The 19,937-nt window shown below is 56.6% G+C and overlaps 1 protein-coding gene across 4 annotated transcripts in view; it reads left to right on the forward strand.

Moving 5' to 3' along the window:
• The first annotated feature begins 2,440 nt into the window (after positions 1-2,440).
• The window catches only part of Kdm4b (lysine demethylase 4B), an 89,690-nt gene continuing 72,193 nt past the window's right edge, over positions 2,441-19,937 (forward strand). For all 4 annotated transcript variants that reach the window (XM_076558671.1, XM_076558672.1, XM_076558673.1 and 1 more), the window contains exons 1-2: positions 2,441-2,580; positions 18,542-18,647. The gene's annotated coding sequence lies outside the window, so the exon portion shown is untranslated. The remainder of the gene's footprint in view (positions 2,581-18,541; positions 18,648-19,937) is intronic.

The following is a 19,937-nucleotide window of genomic DNA, read 5'->3' on the forward strand; positions in this document are numbered from 1 at the left end:
TGTGGTGCAGTATGCCTGTTAGCTTGTATTCGGGTGGCCCAGACAGGAAGATCTTCACTTCAAGACTAGCCTAAGCCACATAGCAACACCCTGTCTCAAAATCAAAAAGCTCTGGGCATGGTAATGCAGGCAGACCTGTGAGTTCGAGGCCAGCCTGGTCAACAGAACAAGTTCCTGGACAGTCAGGGCTACACAGAGAAACCTTGTCTTAGAAAAACAAAAAAAGCCAAAACACAATGGTACCATCGAAGGCTGACCTGGAACTCAGATCTACCTGCCTCTACCTCCCCAGTGCTACAGCTGAGGGCATGGGCCACCTTATAAAATATTTTTGAAAAGAATTTTTTTTTTTTTTTGAGACAAGATTTTTCTCAGGCTGGCCTGGAACTTACAGAGATCCACCTGGCTCTGCCTCCCGAGTGCTGGGATTAAAGGTGTGCGCCACCACCGCCCGGCTTAGAAAATTTTCATCATATGAGCATGTGAGTGGATGCCTCTGGAGGCTGCAGGTGTTGGATTCTCTGCAGCTGGTGCTGGTTGTAAGCCACTTGACAAAAGGGCTGGTGTTTGACCTCTGCCCTCGGAAGAGCAGGATAACCATGTTAACCCCTGAGCTACCTCCCCAGATCAGACGAGTGCCCAGAACACTCGACAGGGATCCTGAAGGCAGAGCGGATTTAGTAAAAATCCACTCCTAACCCAAAACAAACCACTACTTCACAGAGGTCGCGTGCCCTTGAAAACATGGTGGCGATGACCATATGTGGTTCTCTTCCTCTGTGTGTGCCTGTGCAGGCACACATGTGCCATCTGTGGAAGCCAGAACAAAGGACTTCCTTCACCATGTGGGGGGCCTGGGATCAGACAGGTGCTCTGGCCAGCTCAGCTTACTGAGCTGTCTCACCTGCCTGTTGATACAGGTTGGTTGGTTTTTCCAGTAAATCTCATTGTGTATCTGTGGCTGTCCTGGAACTCGCTCTTTCGACTCAGATCCACCTGCCTCTGCATCCCAGTGCTGGGATTAAAGGAGTGTGCCACCACTGCTTAGCTGAAGAGACAGGCTGCCTCCAACTCTACAAAGCTCAGGGTGGTGGCAGACATGGTAATGGCTTTTTCCCTTACAATTATCCCACAATGAAGAGCAAGGAAAAGAATTCAAGAGCCATCCAGCTTGGAATAATTTATGGAATAAACCTTGGGAGTTAGTGAGTGGGGAGGGGCAGAGCAAACACCTTGCTCTAAGGAGGGTATTTTCCAGATATTAGATGTTAAAATGGAAGGACTTACAGTCCTGTCCCATAAAATGGGCACACCTTCACCCTTGCTTGCTCAAGTACATAAAAAAAAAAAATGATGGTGGACCCGTAAGCAGCCTCGGTGGGTAAAGGGCTTGCAACCAAGCCTGACAAACTGAGTTTGATCCTGGCACCCAGATGGCAGGAGAGTCAACTCCCAAGTGGCCCTCTGACTATAGAGCACATACACAGAATAATAAAAATTTAAACTATAAATACATATTGATGGGGATGGTGATAATAAACACTCCACAGAGCCACAGCTGTAGCTGGAGTCTGGGTGGCCAGCTGTCCAATTTGGAACATACTGAGCTGGAGAGAGCAGAACGGAGGAAAACAGAAGTAGAGAAAAGAACCTCTCATTGAATTATTGCGAAATTTTACGCGGGCACCGCTATCATTTCATGGGAGGAAACAGAAGCCCAGTTAGGTGACTTCCCCAGAGGCACGGCCCCGGCTGATCTCACTCACGTTAAAGGGAACGGTGCTTTGGGGACCCTCTGTATCCCATTTTGGCCCCTTGCAAAGCTGTGGTCAAATCTCGACTCCGGATCTTGATCCACCGGGTCTCGAACTACTGTCTCCCGGCGTCTCGGACCCGGTGCCGATGTTGTGCAGGGTATCACGTACTCAACAGCCGCCTGATAACAGGGCGGAGTCCGGAGCAGCCAAGACAGTGATTGACGTTTAGTCCCAACCAATCAGCGCCCAGAGGCCGGTACCAAACACCAATCCGTGTTGCTCGCAGCGGGGTCCCTGAGAACGAGCATGTCAATCTGCCTGAGCTCCGGGGTATCCCAGACCTGACCACTGCCGATTGGCTGCGTCCCTTTAGACGGGCGTGCTCAGCACCCACTGAGAGTCGAGCCGGTCACCGGGCACGTGAGTGGGTGCCGAAGCGTCCTCATAGTCGGACCAATGAAGGAAAGAGGTCGTGAGCCTGTGCCCGCCCCAGGTCGCGGAGGGCGGGGCCGCGCGGTGTTGATGAGGGGAGGGGCGGAGCTGTCAGCCACCACCAATCAGCGTGCGGGCGTGGGCTGGCTGCCCAATGGCGGCCGAGGAGGAGCCGTCACCCCGCCCCCTGGAGCTTCGCCTCCCCGCCCGAGGCGCTTGCTGAGGGCTCGGCCGCGAGCGAGCGAACGATCGAACCTGCGAGCGAACGGGGCCAAGTCAGGAGCCGAGCGGCCCGAACGAGCGAGCGAGGCCCGGCGGGGGCGACGCCAGGCGGCCGAGCACGCGCCGCTCAGCCCGCTGTCCACACTCGGGGCCGCGCGCGCCGCGCCAGGTGAGTGTGCGATCGGCCGCGGCGCTCCGCAGCTCCCAGGCCCCTCCGGGGGCCGCGCAGCCGCCATGCCTGCCCCCGCGCCGCGCCTCGCGGCCACCGCGCATACTCTAGGCCGAGGCTTCGGCTGCGGCCTACTCGGCTCCGCAGGGCGGTGGGGTACGCCGGGCTTTTGTCCGCTCGGCAGAAGCTGCTGTTTGTTGAGCGACAAAACGATTGTGTGCCTGGGAAAGGAGGGTGTGTTTTTTGGGGGGGACGATGGGGCCGGACAAAGGCGGGGCGGGGGCGGGGCGCCGCGTCCCCTTTCCAGGGCACAAAAGATGACAGCGTGGGTGGCCCGGTCCAGCCATCCCTTCAGCACTCCCAAATCCTTAAAAATAAAAAACCCACTCCAAGCCCTTGCTCCCCCCCGCTTGCATTTTGATTCCCTTTAGGGGACACCGATGCTGTCCCCTCCAAGCACCCCATCCATCATGCCTTCCAAACTTGACCCCTCTTGTCCCAGAATCCCTAAATCACCATGTAATCTGCCTGTTTTTAAAAGTTAAAATAAATAGTCCACGTATCTGCCGTTGCGATGGCAGTCTTCCCACCTCGCATCCGTCCCCAGGTCCCGCTGCCTTCCAGCCGCTTCTCTCTGTAAGCCATGAATTGTGCCTTTGCCTGCGTGCACACCCGTCCAGGGCGTCCCCGGCAGACAGCCCGTTCCTCCTTCCTGGGAAGCCAGCAGCCAGCAGAGCCGGGGACAGCTGGGCATGGCTTTCCTACCGTCGTGTGCTAGAGGCTTCTGGGTCGGGGGAGTCTGGGGGGGCTGCGGTGAACCAGGTGTGAGTATTAGGGATTCTGGTCCGCCTGGGTCCTGGTTTGCAGATTTGATGGTGTCAACGGTGCGGTTTGGGCATTGCCACTCCTGGGCTTCCCCTTGTCCCATCTGTCTGACTGGGGGAGGGGAAAGGATGGCATTGCTTTAATAATTCAGTAACACCTGGGGAAGTGGCTTGTCCGAGTTGCTGGTTAGTTTTTTCAACTAGCGAGAGGGTGGATCCTGTAACATGTTTCAAAAAGCAAAGAGTGTATCTTTGCTTGTGTGCAAGTGGGGTTCGCTCAGCCTGCTGCCTGCTGCCTGCACCTTCTTAGGCTCCGAGGATCTTGGCTGCAGAAGGTTCGGGGCCCGGGGACGTCTCTGTGGCCCAGTAGTTGTGTATCTGACAGTCCCCGGGCTGGAGCTGCACCGTCCCCAAACAGCTCTTGCCTCAAAATGGGCTCATTACGTGGGTCTTCAGAGGCTCCCCCCACACACAGAGACACACCAGGAAAGGCTAATCACTCTCTTTAGTTCTCCAGTAATTGCTGCCTCCAGAGCCACCAGGAGGGCGTGTCTCCAGACAGGGCCAGCACTTTGCTTCCCACCCTGCGCCAGCAGCCTGCTGTCATCTTCCCCTTTCTTTCCCCAAATCTTGTGGGTGCCCTGTAGAGACTCCCAGGGTCCCTTTGGAAGACACTGGGAGAGTTTCCATGCTCTCCCTGGGAGGACACGAAGTCCGAGGCAAGAGATTGGGTTGCCCGGATTGCCATAGTGTGTTTTGGTGTTTGGAGTAGAAGTGTTCCTGTGCCAGGGGCTGTGTGCCTGTGAGTGTGGTCAGGTGCACCTGTGAGTGTGTGTGCTCGGACCCGGGAATGTACAGGTCTGAGTGACAAGTGCTTTTCTAATTCCTTCCTCCCAGGATGATGGCTGCTGACTACACAGAGGGGTCTGCAGAGACCCAGTCACTGTCCTCTGGATAGCTGTCCCCCACCCATAGCCTGTCTCCTCCTTCCCTGTCCCAGGGGCCCTTGGTTCTCCCAGCCCACCCAGCTCTGACCTAGACTTCTTTCTGGTCCTTGCTCCCCTCCTCTGCTGGCCTCTGGCCCCCGTGTTCTGCCTGTCCCTTTCCGTGTTGTTAGGGGAGCCCCAGCGCGGGGTAGCCATCTGTCACTGTGCCACCTGACACCTGTGGGGAGTCACCTGGCCCATCAGTTGGCAGGTTGTGCAAAGCCTCACTCCAGGGGCCCGGGGCTCTTTGGGAGTGCTGGGAGGAGGCTGCTTGGGCCAGCCCAGCACCCACAGACAGTGAGGCCACAAGTGGTGAGCTCAGGGCAGAGGTGTGGGGCGAGAGGCACTCCTGATGGTGGTCTAGGGGTCTCGAGTTGGAGTGCAGGGTTTAGGCCTGGTGGCCTTAGGCTTGTCACTTGCTCCAGAACCAAGGTCAGGGCCACTCGTCCTCACAAGCCTCCTGGGAGCAGGGGGCGGGAAGCAGACTGCAGCAGATGGCCAGCCTCTGGAGAGACCTGTCACTGCGGGGCCTGGGGGTGGGCTGCCGGGCTCCGTCCGCCATGCTTGGAGTTCAGGCCATGGTGGAGTCCCAGAGGTCTGGGTTGAGGTCCTTCCTACAGGCAGGTAGTTGCATTTCTTGCTTTGTCCAGCGTCCTGGCTCCTTCTCCATCTGCAGAGTGGGTGCCCAGCATGCTCCTGCCCTCAGGTGGCCGTGAGGGTCAAGCGCAAGGAGCCAGGATCTTGGAAGCTTTCTGCTCTGCCCCACTGTCCCCACTGGCTCAGTCAGTCCACTGTGGCCAGGTCACACTTAGGGTAGGCATTCAGAGTGCTTAGTGTGCGGCTGGTCCTCCTCCCCCTGGCCAGGACCTCATCTAAGTCCCTCCACATGAGACCTGGGGCTTGGCCTTCAGTCCTGTAGATCCTCCTTCCTCTCTGTCCCAGATAGCCCACCCTCCACCTGCCCACCCCCATTGCTTAGTGGATCTGTTTGCTCCACTGCCCACTGGTCCAGTCTCTAGTCCAGGCTGTGACTGCACAGATGGGATTTTCCTGCGACCAGCCTTGGCACCCCCACGCCCACCCTGTGCAGGTCCCTCTCTGGCTGCCTTGGTTCTGTAGAGGCGGCACTAGCACCCTCCCTTTGCTGTACCCCATCCTGTGGCTTTGGTCAACTTGCCGCTGATCGACTTTGGTTGACTCATTTCTTTAACCTTAGCCTTCTCATCCACAATGATGTCCCTGAATTCATGGGGTGTTCCTGCGCTGCCTGCTTCAGAGAGGGTGACAGAGACCCAGTGACTTGCTAAGCCTTAGTGTCTAGTGGGTCCTAATGGTGAGGCATGAGGACCTGACTCCACCCCAGCACCACGAGAACAACTTTGCAGCAGTGAATTAGTTTTTAAAGAAGTCTCAGATGAGTTGGTTTTCTGTCCCCACTGGGTACGGTCTGGTCTAGGACCCTTCTCTCGGCTCTCATTCTCCCGCTGCTGCGCCTGTCCCAGTGGGGACAGGAGAGCACGAGCCATCGACACCCAAAGCCACTCCAGAGAAGTGAAGTCTACTAAAAAACAAAGCTTCGGGGCCAGGGCAGCGCTGGGTGAGCAGAATGCATGCCTAGCATGTGCTTAGCACTGGGTTCCAACTGGGTGTGGATCGCAGCACTCTGGATGGAGGCAGGAGAATGGAGAGTTCCAGGCTAGCCTGGGATGCATAGACCCTGTCTCGAAACACAGCCACAAAACGATGGCTGGGAAAAGGATGGCAGCCGCTGCTGTGCGAGCACAGCCCAAGTTCAGATGTCGGCACCCACCTACAAGGCAGCCATCGCCAGGCATGCCTGCAGCCCGGCCTCCACTGGTGGCTGGAGACACGAGGGGCCCAGGGCAGCCAGCCTGGGTCAGATGGTGAAGGTTGAGGGGGATGGAGGACACCAATGTTGACCTCTGGCCTCCACCGTGCACACACACACACACACACACACACACACACACACACGTACACGTACACGTACACGTACACGTGCGCGCACACCCTAAAAACCACAGCCGTTAAAGAAACAAGGCTGGGTGGGGGTGGAGCTCGGTGGCGAGTGCTCACCTCGCGCACACACGAGGTCCTGGGTTCCTCCAGCCCCAGCCAGTGACATCGAGGGCACAGCTTCCTAGTGTGGTGTGTTGCCTTCCTCACTTGGGGTGACGACAATTCCTGTGGTGTGAGCAGCACAGGAGCCGGCATATACTTAGCCTTGGGCCTCGTGGAACCCCGCTCCCCTGGGTGACAGGTCATAAGCACCCCTGCCTCTCTGAGTCAGTGTTGGTGGCCGTGGGAGAACACCATCACCCCAGAGGTGGCTTCCGCCGCAGCTCTGGGTGAGGGCCACTGCCCTGGGTGCCTGCCGTGATCCTGTCTGGCCATGTCCCCTGGTCTCAGCCTGCCCCCCCCTCCCCCCAATAGTGTCAGCCTGCACAGTTTGGGCGACAAGGCCCTGCCACGCCATCCGTGCGCTGTGGGCCCTGTGGTCTTTTTTTTTTTAATCTGTGTGTGCGCACGTGTGTCAGGACAGCCTTAGGTGTGGATCTTTGCTTCCACTGTCTCCCAGTGCACACACCAGGGCAGCTAGCCCTCTAGCTCTTGTCTCCGCCTCGAAGCTGCTCCTTGCTTTCTGGGTATTTGAACTCAGCCCAACATACTTGTACAGCAAGCACTTGACCCACTGAGGTCCTAGAGATCCTAGAGCTTTTGCCCTGGAGATCCTCCTGCCTCCCCCTGCACAGTCCTGGGATTGCAGGCCTGCTCGACGTGCCCGGCTGTTAGGATTTCTGGGAATTCAAACTCAGGTCCTCATGCTTGAGGTGCTTTATCCTGGCTGTCCTGGCCCAGGCTGGAGTGCCAGGCTGGTCGTCCTTGGAAAGCGGACAAAGAGGGAGTGTGTAAAGCAGGCTGTGGTCACTGCTCAGGGACAGAAGGGAGCCCAGCAGCCTGCAGCCTGCCCTGTGGGCCTGCCCGAGGGGCCGCTGGGTATGATTGCTGCAGGTGGGACTCCAGGGCAGACTCCAGCCTCAGTGCCTTTCCGGGTAGCTCCAGGCACTGGGCCCCTTCGCGGCCGAGGCTGGCCCTGTCCTAGGGGATGGGATGTGGAGCCAGGAGATTCCTTGCAGGAGAGAGAGGCTGCAAGGTGGTGGGTCCCTGGGGTCACCTTGACCACAGAGCTGCAGAAGCCTCCCTGGGTGGGGGATGTGCCAGGGACCCCTGGGCATGGTGAAAGAGAAGGGGCAGCCAGGACTGGGGAGCCCAGTGGGTCTCAGCAGCTCCCCTAAATTCCTGTGTCCCCTCCATGAGATTTTTTTTTGTTTACACTCTTCAGTTAGAGAGGGTCAGCCGTAAGGGGTTCCATGTGTGCTACCACCTCAGAGAAGGTGTGGGCAGGGGACAGGGAACCATGGCCTCTGTAGGAGCAGAGCCCCAGGAATTTAGGACCCCCCCTAGGGGTCACTGGTACCTTGGGGACCTAAAGGGGTCCACTGCAGTGCTTTCAGACTGTAGCTGGGAGCCACAGCATCCCAAGTCAGAGACACAGTGGCCTGACTTGGCACAGGGAACCTTCGTGTTCGGTGTTGTGATTCTGCCTGTCCCTGTGGCTCTGCACCAGATGACTGGCTGCAGCTGGTTGGCATGGCCTGGAGTGCCGGCAGCCGGGTGGCGTGCTGTTCCTGTTCCCTCTGTGTAGTTGGGCAGAGTGTGCCTAGGGCAAGAGCGGTGGCAGCCAGTGACCAGAGCCCGATGTGCACAGGTTGTCCTGGCACTGTGGGTGACCAGGCCAGAGACAGCTGGCCAGGGGGATGGTCGTAGTTTCTTAGAGGTGCACCTTGGGGCCATAGCTGTCTATCCGGGTTGACGATGGGCAGAGGAAGGAGGAAGGGGTGCTAGGGTCGTGGCCTTGGAGACCCTGAGAGGCAGCCCAGGAGGAGGTGTGGTATTAGACTGTGGGGTGTCTCGGTTTCTGGGGCCCCCTAGCACCAGGGCCCCATGGGATGGGCAGTGGGTTTCCCTCAGGAGTGCTCAGTGTCACAGGCAGTGTGAGGCCTTCTGCTCCCTCCCCCATGCTGGAGGATGGCTCAGTGGTTAGACACAGACCTGGGAGGTCTGACAGCTGCATGATAGTGACCCTGTTGTGTCCAGATCTGGTGTTTGGGGATCACCTTCCACTAACATGACCCCACTGTGGACCTAGCAAGCTCTGGCCCTCACACATGCAGGGCGTCACCATCAGAGTTAACTGCCCTAGCCTGAGGTGCTTTAGGAAACGGTTAGCTTTGGATTTAATTTTTTTAATAATATTTATTGTGGGGGGCAGGGTACACATGTGGAGGTCTGGGGGTCGGGCTTGGCAGCAAGCACCTTTACCTGCTGAGTCCTCTTGCTGGCCTTCACATTTCTGAGCCACAGCAGAAGGTGAAAGCAGAGCAGATGAGCCTGGCCTCAGTGCGAGCCTCCGGCAGCCAGGGCAGCAGTGAGCCATGGGTGTCTTCCTCCATGTTGCTTTGTAACAATTTTTACTTATTTCATGTATATGGATGTTTTGCCTGTGTGTGTATCTGTGCAGGGCCTGCTGAGGCCAGAAGAGGGTGTCAGAGCTGGAATTACAGACAACTGTGAGCTGTCTTGGGGGTTCTGGAAACTGAACCGGGTCCTTTGCAAGAGTAGCTGGTGCTCTAACCCCTGAGCCACCTCTCCACCATGGGGGAGAGAGCAGGAGGCCTCACACTCACGGACTGTGACGCTGAGCGTTCCTGTCTCCACCTGCTGTACCTGTGACCTGAGCATGGCTGCAGTCATCTGGCTGTCACCAGCTGCCTAGAGGCATGAGGGCAAGGATCAGGGGTGAGTGCCAGCCCCAGCACACCAGGCCCAAGGCTTGTTCCCTTACACCCAGAAAGTGTGGTGTGGAACCAACTGCAGGGCCCCACTGACGTGGCTCGGTGGGCAGAGGGTTTGCTGGGAAGCCTGACACCCAAGTTCTGTTGCCAGGGTCCACAGGGTGCAAGGAGAAAACCAGTCTCTGCCGGTTGTCCTCCACTTCCTCCAAAATAAATACTAAAAAGAAATTGTAGCTGGGCGGTGGTGGCGCACGCCTTTGATCCCAGCACTTGGGAGGCAGAGGCAGGCGGATCTCTGTGAGTTTGAGGCCAGCCTGGGCTACAGAGCAAGTTTCAGGGTAGCTAGGGCTACACAGAGAAACCCTGTCTCAAAAAAAAAAAAAAAAAAAAAAAAGGGCTGGAGAGATGGCTCAGGGGCCGCTCTTCCAGAGGACCCAGGTTCAATTCCCAGCAACCACATGGCAGCTTACAACTTTCTGTAACTCCAGTTCCAGGGGATTTGACACCCTCACACCAATGCACACAAAATAAAGTTAAATTTTAAAATAATTATTTAAAAAAAGTAAAAATGTATAATCTATAAAGACTTAGCTGCAGAGTTTGTTTGCTGAGCTGAGTCGTCATGTGCCAGGCCAGGTGCTGGGACGTTAGCACAGGGTGGGGGTGTGAACGGGGCAGGCACCAGGGAGCGCTGGATGGAGGCCTCCTGGTCACGGCCCCTGCACCAGGTGTCCTGCAGGTGATGTGGGCAGAGACTCCCAGGACAGACAGACCACACATGTACAAGCCTGGGGTGGTGCTGCCATTGAAGGAGCTGGCGTGCCCAAGGCTCACAGGCCATGCCAGCCTCGGGGAGTGTCGGGATGACCCTGTGATGGCAGAAGAGCCCTCGGCAGTGCTGGTGAGCCCGGCCCTTTTCTGTGGCTGTGGAGACTTTGCATCATGCCTCAGGACGGGGTGGGTGGGGGGTGCGCTTGAGAGCTCTGTGGGCGAGGGGAGGGGAGTCCCTGGGCATCAGCATTTCCTGGTCCAAATGGCAGTCACTGATGTCTGACTGCACAGCGTCCGACCTTCGCTGTGTCCCTTTGGTGTCCTGCATCACTTCCCCTGGCTCTCACCTTCATTTTCCTGAGCTGTTGGGAAGGTTTACAGCGCATCACGGAATGCATCCTCCTCCAACTCCATGACCTCTTCAGGGAGGTGACGGGTGGCACTGCCTCCTCCCTGCTCCTCTGAGGGCTGGGACTTTGGTTCTCAGAATTTCCACCCATGTCCTGTCGTCTCCTGTGCCCCCCATCCCCCCTACTTCTGGGTGGCCTTGGGCAAGCCATGTCCTGCCCTGTGTCTCCTTCAGCAACTAGGACAGTATAGTCATGGTGCTCTTCAGATGGCTGTGGTGCCGGGCAGGCAGCATCTGTGAGTGTGCGCATGTGTGTGTCCGTCCATGTCCATGCATCTTTGTACGTGCCGGTGTGCATGTGTGTGTGGAGCAGACTCCCCTGACTGGCCTTGTTAGCTGCCCTGCCCTGAGCAGTAGCTCTGAGGTAGTCGCAGGTGAAGGGACCTGTCCTAGGCCACTGGGCTCAGTGAGCCCAGGGATGGCAGGGCATCCAGCTTCATCTTTGGTCCCACAGACACTGGTTATGGTACCTAGTGCAGGGCTTGCTCAGGTTAAACAGACGCTGGCCAAGGCTGGCACTCAGTAGCTGAGGATGCACCCAGAGGCCTGCGGTGTATGCAGGAGGCGGTGCTGCTTGTGGGGTCCTCTCATCTGCAGTGCTGGGTGCTGGGGTGCTGGCAAGGGACAGACAGGTGGTTCTCACCCATCTGCTCCCTCCCTCTGAGCTGGTGGTACTGGCAGGCCCTGGCTTCTCGCAAGGCTGTGGGGTTCCAGGGGCTAAGCAGCCGTGTCCATACCCCTGTCCATACTCCAGCATTGACTTAGTTTTCATTTTATTGGTTTTTGTTTTTGTTTTGTTTGTAACTTTTAGCGTATTTATGTTGTGTGTGTTTATGTACTGTGCCTGTGGACGGAGTCCACTGCAGGAGGTCCTGGGGCTTCGGGTGGGCACTGGTCATTTTTTTTTTTTTTTCCAAGACAGGGTTTCTCTGTATAACAGCTGTGGCTGCCCTGGAACTCATTCTGTAGCCCAGTCTGGGCCCAGTCTGGTCTCGAACTCACAGAGATTCTCCTGCCTTTGCCTCCCAAGTGCTGGAATTAAAGGAATTAAAGGCCATTACCACCCAGCTGTCTGGCCATTCTTATGTTTGTCCTAGGCAAGTCACCCTGGCCTGATTGGTGTTATTTGATTACACTGATTATTAGCCTGAGTGAGTGTGTGTGACTGTGAGTGTGTGTGCTCGCTCATGTGTGTTCGTGGTGGGGTCAGTGTGCAGATGTGTGTTCCCATGCATGTTCTCTGCCTCAGTCTCTAAGATAAGGCCTCATGAACCGGAAGCTTACCTGCCAGGCTGGCCTGCCCGCCGCAAGCAAGACCTGCTTGTGCCTCCCCACAGCTCTGCGGTCCAGGCACCTGTGGGCCACCCTGAGCCAGCACTAGCAAAGGGTTCGGGAAGGACTCTTGGGTGTCTTTCCTGAGGCTCTCACATTGGGGCCCTCTGCAGATGTCTGGCTCTCCTCTCTGTTTTGCCTGAGCCGTCTCAGGCAACTGTGGGCAGAGTCTTCTGTATCTCTAATATTAAGTGCGTGTTCCCTCCAGGCTGGGACTCCTGACCAGGTTGTCAGATCTGTTCCTTATGATACTGACAGGCCCCATCTTGACTCTGGTGGCCTGTCAGTAGAAAGAGAATCCAGGCTCCAAGTGGCCCATGTCCTGTTATTCCTTTTTACTGGGAACAGTCCCTTGAGCCTGTGTGGGTTTCCTGAGGTTGGGCCCCAGGTGTGGCAGGAGAGATGCCACTGTGTCCTTGTAGTGTAGGTGCGGAAGGAGCTGAGCGTCGGTCCTCAGCTTCCTCTGCTGATAGTGGGGTCCACCCTGTGCACTGAGAGCCCCCGAGGAGTGGCATCTTCCATGTTTGTCTGTCCTGGGGCACACAGTTCAGGCTTCTGTGCAAGTTCTGTGGTCATGTCCCTAACTTGGCCATGCTGTTTCCTCGAAAAAACGTCATTTCTTTGGTTTTTCTCCTGTCTGAGCAGGGCCACCTCTGCCTTCAGTTTCTCCTTGCTGGGGATGTCTTGGGAATGTGGAAGGTGAGCGAGGGTCAGTGTTGGGTCTGTTGGGAAGGGGCATGCTACCAGTGTCACTGCCCCGCCCACCGCCCCCGCTCAGAGGCTCAGGCTCCTGAACTTCCCGCCCTGCTGTCAGCACGTGGGGGTGGAGCCCACAGGTGTGCAGTGCCGCCAGCGTTCTCTGCCCAGCCTGGGTCCCCAGGGTCTGCAGCGCCACCCTGTCAAGCACAGCTAGAGCTCGCCCCTCATGCCGAGGAGAACCCTGCCTGCTACAAAGGCCTCCTGGGGTCCTGGGGCCCCCATCCACATGCCATTCCCCCCCCTCGCCACCAGGATGCGCTGTTCTCATTCACAGTGCCTGCAGTCTGGACTGCGGGGACCTCTTGGTTGGTGTCAACCTCCTGAGCAAGGCCAGCCACCTTGTCAGAGTAAGGCCACCTTCCTGTCGTTCCTGAAGAAGTTGGCTTTTGCCGTTCACTCATTTTCTAGGGGAGTTTTGACCTTTCTTCAACTTTTATTTAGTTCTTAAAAATTGCATTGGTTTATTTCTTTACTTACCTACCCTCTGAGTGTACGGGGGGGGGGGGTGGCCCTCCTCAGTGTGTGGGAGCTCAGGCACAGCTCGCAGGAAGGAGTCGGCCTCCCTCCCACCATGCAGGGTGCCCGGCTTGGCTGCAAGTGCCTTCACCTGATGGACTGTCTCACAGCCAACTTTATTGATTTACTTACTTTATACTTTTTACATTTTAGTATTTAATTAAATTGTGTGTGTGTGAGTACAGTGCCTGTGGAGACCAGAGAGTGTGTCGGGTCCCCTAGACCTGGGCTACAGGTGATTGAGAGACATCTGAAACAGGTGCTGGGGACAAGGCACATCTGGGAGAGCAGCCAGTGTGCTTAGCCACTGAGCCGCCTCCCAGCCCTCCCGCCTTCATTTACTTTATGTCCTCCCTCCCTCCCTCCCTCCCTCCCTCCCTCCCTTTATCCCTCCCTCCCCCTCCCTCCCTCCCTCCCTCCTTTCCTCCCTCCCTCCTCCTCCCTCCCTCCCTCCTTTCCTCCCTCCCCCTCCCTCCCTCCCTCCTTTCCTCCCTCCCCCTCCCTCCCTCCCTCCCTCTTCCCCCTCCCTCCCCCCTCCCCCTCCCTCCCTCCTTTCCTCCCTCCTTTCCTCCCTCCCCCTCCCTCCCTCCCTCCCTCCTTCCCTTCCCCCTCCCTCCCTCCCTCCCTCCCTCCCTTCATCTCTTCCTTCCCCCTCCCTCCCTTCCTATCCCTTCCTATCTTTTTTAAAGACAGGGTCTTACTGTATAGCCCTGGCCTGGCCCAGGCTGGCCTTGAACTCACAGAGACCCGCCTGCCTCTGTCTCCTGAGTGCTGGGACTAAAGGTGTGTGCCATGCCTGACAGTTTTAAAAACTTTAAAATTTGATTTTTGCTGTTTTTTGAGACAGGGTCTGGTTGTGTAGCTCAGGCTGGCCTCAAACTCATAAAGCCCCTGCCTCAGCCCTTGATGACTGGGATGACAGGCATGCATCGTCCCGAGCTACACTCCAGTCTGCTTCTGCATCTTCTGTTGCTGTAGCAATTTTGGGGACCAGTACGATCGACTTAAAAGGCAGTTTGGGGTTGGCAGGAGGGCTTAGGGGGTCAGGTGCTTGCTGCCAAGCCTGGCCACGTGATGGCAGGAACCTCCACATCTGTGGCATGGCATGTACACTCACATATGAGAGAAAGAAATGAAAATAATTTAAAACATGCCCGTTTGCACTCACAGTAGCTTACCCTTCATTCACTTCCACTAAGATGTCTGTCCCCATGATGTGCCTTGTTGCCTGTCTCCTCAGGCCTCTGTGTGACCCTTCTGTGGCTTGTGCATTTCCTATTGTGCCCATGTGGTAGGTGATTATTATGGGTTAGACCACAACAGTAACATCAGAATTCAAGGGGGTAGGGCTGTGGATGGATGGATGGCTTGTGTCCTTCTGGAAGGTGGTCGGTGTGCTGTTGGGGACACAGGGCCTTGGATTTGTGCTCTTGAGTTCTCCTGGGCATCACCCTGTGCCAGGCCCTTATCTTTGGCAGAAGCCAGTGGCCTGGCTGTTCCTGCCATCTGCAGCCACCCTGTTGTCTGATGCTCTGGCCTCACATCCACCCTTCCTTGGCTTCAAGCCCTGGACCTCCTCACTGCCCACCTGCCAGGCCCTGCCTCTGCCCCGGGTCTCCAGTGACGACGGGTTGGAATGGTGTGGCCGGGGGCCCTGCTGCCTGGGACAGGGTGCGGGTGCAGCCTTCTGTCTTCCTGGCACTGTGGGCGAGCCGTGCCTCGTCCCCCTTGTGGACAACATCCCCACCGTGCCCTGGGCCAGCCTCTGTGTCCTCACCATAACTCCCGCCCTCCCACCCCTGCTGCCTTGGGGGCAGGTGCCGGGTGCCTGGCTTCTTTCCCATCACAGCGGGGGCCATGGGCAAGCCTGTGTGGCCTGTCCCTGGTCAGCTCTGTTGACCCGTCCTGAAGGAAGGCTGCCGAGGAGTTCCTAGCATCGTCCCCTTGAGCTCTTTGCCTGGCATTTGTGTATCACTTCAGCCAAGGCTCACGGAGAGGACTGTGACCTGACTCTAGTGACATCCCAAGGATACTGAGGACAGACACATCTCCTCGTGTCCCCAAAGCTCACTGTGCGGTGCAGAGCCTGGCTCTAGCCACCAAGGGAACCTCTCTCCGTGGCAGTCCATCCTGCCTGGGTTGCATCTTGGTGACTTCAGCTAGGGAGGAGTTTGGAGTCAGGGAGGTGGGGCTCCTGGACTCCTGTCCTGACCGGCTGCTGCCTGCTGAGGGGGTGGCTTTGTTTGGCCCCTTGGTCTCTCTGGTGTGCAGCCTGGGCGGGGCAGATGTGAGTACCCTAATGGATGGAGTCACAGCTACAGACCTGCTGGGGGGTTTCTCTCGGGGGGGGGGGGGGGAGGGTGCTAGACAATGTCTGCCCCTCACAGTTAGGCCAAGTGACGAACCGGACGCCCAGTCTGGGGAACTAATGGCTTTATTGGGCTTACTTTTTAATTTTTATTTTATTGTTTTTAAAATTGTATTACCATGTGTATTACCTACATATGGGTGTTTTGCCTGCATGTATGTCTGTGTTCTGTGTATATGTATGTTCCTGGGGCCCCTGGAGGCCGGAAGAGGGCATCAGATCCCCAGGAACTGGAGTTACAGATGGTTGTGAGCCACTGTTGGGGCGCTGGGATGCTCTGCCAGAGCAGCTGTTCTCTTAACCACTAAGCCATCTCTCCAACGACTATTGGGCTCACTTAAGGAGCATAGGGGGAGGGGAAGGGGTTATGGGCAGTGGTGTGGGTGCCCTTAAAGCCGCCATATTGGAAAGTCTGCACCCTTAATGGATGATGGAGCCCCCTGCCCTTACCCTCTCTGAGACCATGTGCAGTTAGGGCAGAGTCACCTCAGATGGCTCAAGGAGCAGCTGGATACTCAGGTGCTGCTCCCATGACCCTCCCCACACTCCTCTGTGAGTGGGGTCCATGAGCCCCGCTGATCCAGTGAAGATGACGCACGTTTTGCTGGGAGAACAGCACTGTGCAAGAGCTGTGATCCAGCTGAGTAGTGGCCACTGCTCGTTTCTCAGTCCTTCCCCTACCCCATGTCCCTCTCAGAATCACCGCAGAGTCTGTGCCCAATGCCAGCTCGAGAGTAAGCTCCTCCATCTCTGGTGTGATTGTTCCGTTGCTGTGATGCCAAGCAGCTGCCTTTGTTGGCCACACATATCCCTGAGAAAGTGCTCAGACCCTCACCTGACTTTTCATGGCTTGTCTTTGGTTGAGTGGCAAGGACCCTTTCTGTGTTCTGGATGCTGGCCCCTTGTCTTCTTGTTGTTGAATGGTGTCTTAGTCACTATTGCTGTGATGAACCTCATGACTAAAACAACTTGGGGAGGAAAGGGTTTATTCAGCTTACACTTCCAGGTGGCAGTCTATAGTTAAAGGGAGTCAGGACAGGAACTCACACGGGGCAGGAACCTGGAGGCAGGAGCTGAGGCAGAGGCCATGGAGGGTGCTGTTTACTGGCTTGCTCCCCATGGCTTGCTCAGCCTGCTTTCTTATAGAACCCAGGACCAGCAGCCCAGGGATGGCACCACCCACAGTGGGCTGGAGCTTCCCCATTTATCACTAATTGAGAAAACGCTTACAGCCGGATCTCACGGAGGCGATTCCTCAGCTGAGGCTCCCTCCTCTGATGACTCTAGCGTGTGTCAAGGTGACATGCAGCCAGCCAGCACAAATGGTGAGCTCCTTGTATATTCGGGATACTGGCCCCTTGTTTTCTGGTTGAGCCGTGAAGACTCTTCATATGTTCTGGATGCTGATCTTCTTAGACCTGTGGCTGTTAGGTGTTCCCCGACTCTCTCTTCCTTTCATCACGGCAGCCTTTGAGTTCAGAGCCCAGTGCGTGTTTCCTCTTACATCTTGTCTAAAGGCCACCTGCTTCAAGGCCATAAATATTTGTATTCTAAGAATTTGATGTTTGATTTTAAAATTTGGTCTGGACCCATTTAGAATTAACTTTGTGTGGTGTGAGGTCAGGGTCTGAATTCATTCTTTTCCACATAGATTGCAGGACCTTTTCTTCAACAAAACCCACCCCCTCCCTAGACCAGCCTTCACACAGACCTTCCATGTGGGTCTGTTCTGTTCAGGAACCTCCACTCTGGTCGCTCTTGAATGCCCTTAGCCAGGGTTGGTGGTGCTGGGACTGGAACCCAGGGCCCCTGGAGTCACCCCCACCCTTATTTGTTAAATTCTTGTAGCTTTGCCACCCCAAGCCATCTGACATCTGGTCCTGTCTGGATGCTCAGCCTGAGTGACCTCTCCCACCTTGTCCAGAGAGCCCCAGACTAGCCTGGGAGGGTAGAGCCTTCCCTGGGGTCTCAGCCTGGCACTCATCATAATCTGCTGGGCTGGTGGCCAGAGGGCTCCTGTCCCCACGCCCCCAGCCCCAGCCTCAGTGGCAGCTGAGCGCCACTCTTTACCTAGGCGCTGGGATTCACGTTCAAGTCCGCGTGGAGCGCAGCAAGCCCCTCCCCCTGAGCTGCCTCTCTAGCCCTCTGTTGGCGTCTCTGCTCTTTCAGGGAGAAGGTTGTGAGCTGGTGCTGGCGGTTTGGTACCCAACAGGCCCGGGAACAGAGTGGGGGTGGGGAAACGGTGACTGTGCACTGGCCAGGGTCAGGACAGGAGCATGCAGGGGCCCAGGCAGTCTACAGAGAGCAGAGGAGGAGGGGCCTGGCTGGTGCTAGACCTGAAGATGCACGGTGACAGTGGGGTGGGGCGTGTCACGGCTGTGGGTACGAGGAGGGGATCATCAGCCTCACACTGTGCAGGGCGAGCTTCCCTGGGACCCGGGCCATGTCAGCCAGGACTGGACACCTGAGCAGGAGTGAAGGCAGCTGGAGCCCAGGACAATAGGGGGCAAGGGTGGGGGCCAGAGGTTGCAGGTTGGTGACCTCAGCCACAGGTTCCCATCATGAGGTCCTAGTGCCACAACGGCTCTTCCTGTCACCAAGCCCTGAGCATTTGAGTCCCTGTACACTAGAAGGCGACTCACTGGCAAGGACCCACTGACCTCCCTCTAGAAGCCAGAGACTTTGGAAGGAGCCAGGCACTTTCTGCTTTTTAAGGCCAAGTGTTAAGTAGCCCAGGCTGGCCTCAGACTTGGTGTGTAGCTGAGGCTGGTCTCGGGTCCCTCCATCTTTCCTCCACCTCCTGAGTGCTGGGTGACAGGCATGTGCCATCACACTTAACTAAACTTGAAAATCAGTAGCTGTCTGTGGCTTCTGGCTTCTAGAAGCTTCTCTCCTGTCACTTGGCTGGTCCAGGCTCTCACTGCACTAGCTCACAGTGGGCCAGCACAGAGCTGGGGACAGCCTGCATGCTGTTGAGAAGTGACAAGGGCTGGATGGGCTGGACCAGGCCAGTGTCCTGGCGGAGGCTGTGCTGGGAGGACGGGACAGGCAGAGACCGCAGCCCTTCAGTCAGTCCTCACTTCCGTCAGTCAGTCCTCACTTCCGTCTGTTCCTTGCAGGACACTGTTGTCACTGGAGGTGCCTGACAGAAAGCAACCCTGACTGCTTCCTTGAGCCTGGGTCATTTGGCCACCTCAGCCCCCTGGAACCTCCTGGAACCTCCAGGTAAGTGCAGATCAGGCTCCAGATGGCAGCCTGATCGTGGGTCCATAGGTCCCGAGATGGGCAGTGCTGAGGCCTAGTGGCCTGTGGGTGGAGTCTGTGCACCTGTCCATCAGTGACTGTGGGTGGAGTCTGTGCACCTGTCCATTAGTGACTGTGGGTGGAGTTGTCTGTGCACTTGTCCAGCAGTGACTCAGGCTTCTCTTAGCACCGATGACTGGGGTCCTCTTGCACTGAGGTAGGACCTGCAGCTCAGGACCATCTGGCCTGTGCATGTTGGTCTCTGGGACACTTTCTTTGGGGCTATGGCGCTGTGGGGCCTGTTTCCGTCATCCACCTACAGCAGGAAGTTGGGATCAGGGATGGGGCTAGGGTCTCCAGCAGTGGGAGACAGCTTTTAAAACACTGGGAAGACTGGATGTAAGCCAAGGGTGGTGGCCCATGCCTTTAATCCCAGCACTTGGGAGGCAGAAGCAGGTGGATCTCTGAGTTTGAGGCCAGTCTGGGCTACAGAGTGAGTTCTAGTATAGCCAGAACAACAAACATAGTAAGACCCTATCTTGAAAAAAAAAGAAAAACAAGACAAAATAACAGCAACAGAACCCTAGTGGCTGTGGGGCTGCAGAGATGGTCCAGGGGTTAATAGCAATGCTGCTCTTCCAGAGGACCTGGCTTCAGTTCCCAGCACCACGTCAGGGGCCTGCGACGGTCTGTAGCTCCAGTTCCAGAGGTCCAGCATTCCGGAACCTGCAGGCACCTGTACGCACGTGCACACACAGCTCTCATCTCACTGTGCAGGGCACTGCTGTTGCTCACATGTACACACACAAACATGTACACATATAATCTTTAAAAATTTTAAAAATTGAAAGAGCCTGTTTATGGGGTAGTATGTGTGCATACACACGTGTGTGCATGTGCTTCTGGGGCTGGGGTGAACCCAGGGCCTTGTGCATGCTGGCCCATGCTTAGCACCAAGCCTCACCCAGCCTACTTGTGAAGTATGAATCATGTTAACTGCACTGTCCAGTGCTCACCATGTCTCTGTGGTGGCCTTCAGAGTCCCTGCCCAGCATGGGATGTTGGTTCTACGCATGTCCTTTTCAGATCCCCTTGAAGTGCAGTGAGGTACTGCTATCCCGCCACCCTCTCACACCTCAAGGAAGCCATATGGGTGTGTGTGTGTGGGGGGGGTAGGTGAGGGGTAGGAACACAATCCAGGACCCTCTGTGCAGAATTTGAACACAACCACTACACCACTCTGCAAATTGGACAGGCCTAATACAGAGGCAT

This window comes from Peromyscus maniculatus, chromosome 22, assembly GCF_049852395.1.
Source record: "Peromyscus maniculatus bairdii isolate BWxNUB_F1_BW_parent chromosome 22, HU_Pman_BW_mat_3.1, whole genome shotgun sequence".
NCBI classification, from domain to species: domain Eukaryota; kingdom Metazoa; phylum Chordata; class Mammalia; order Rodentia; family Cricetidae; genus Peromyscus; species Peromyscus maniculatus.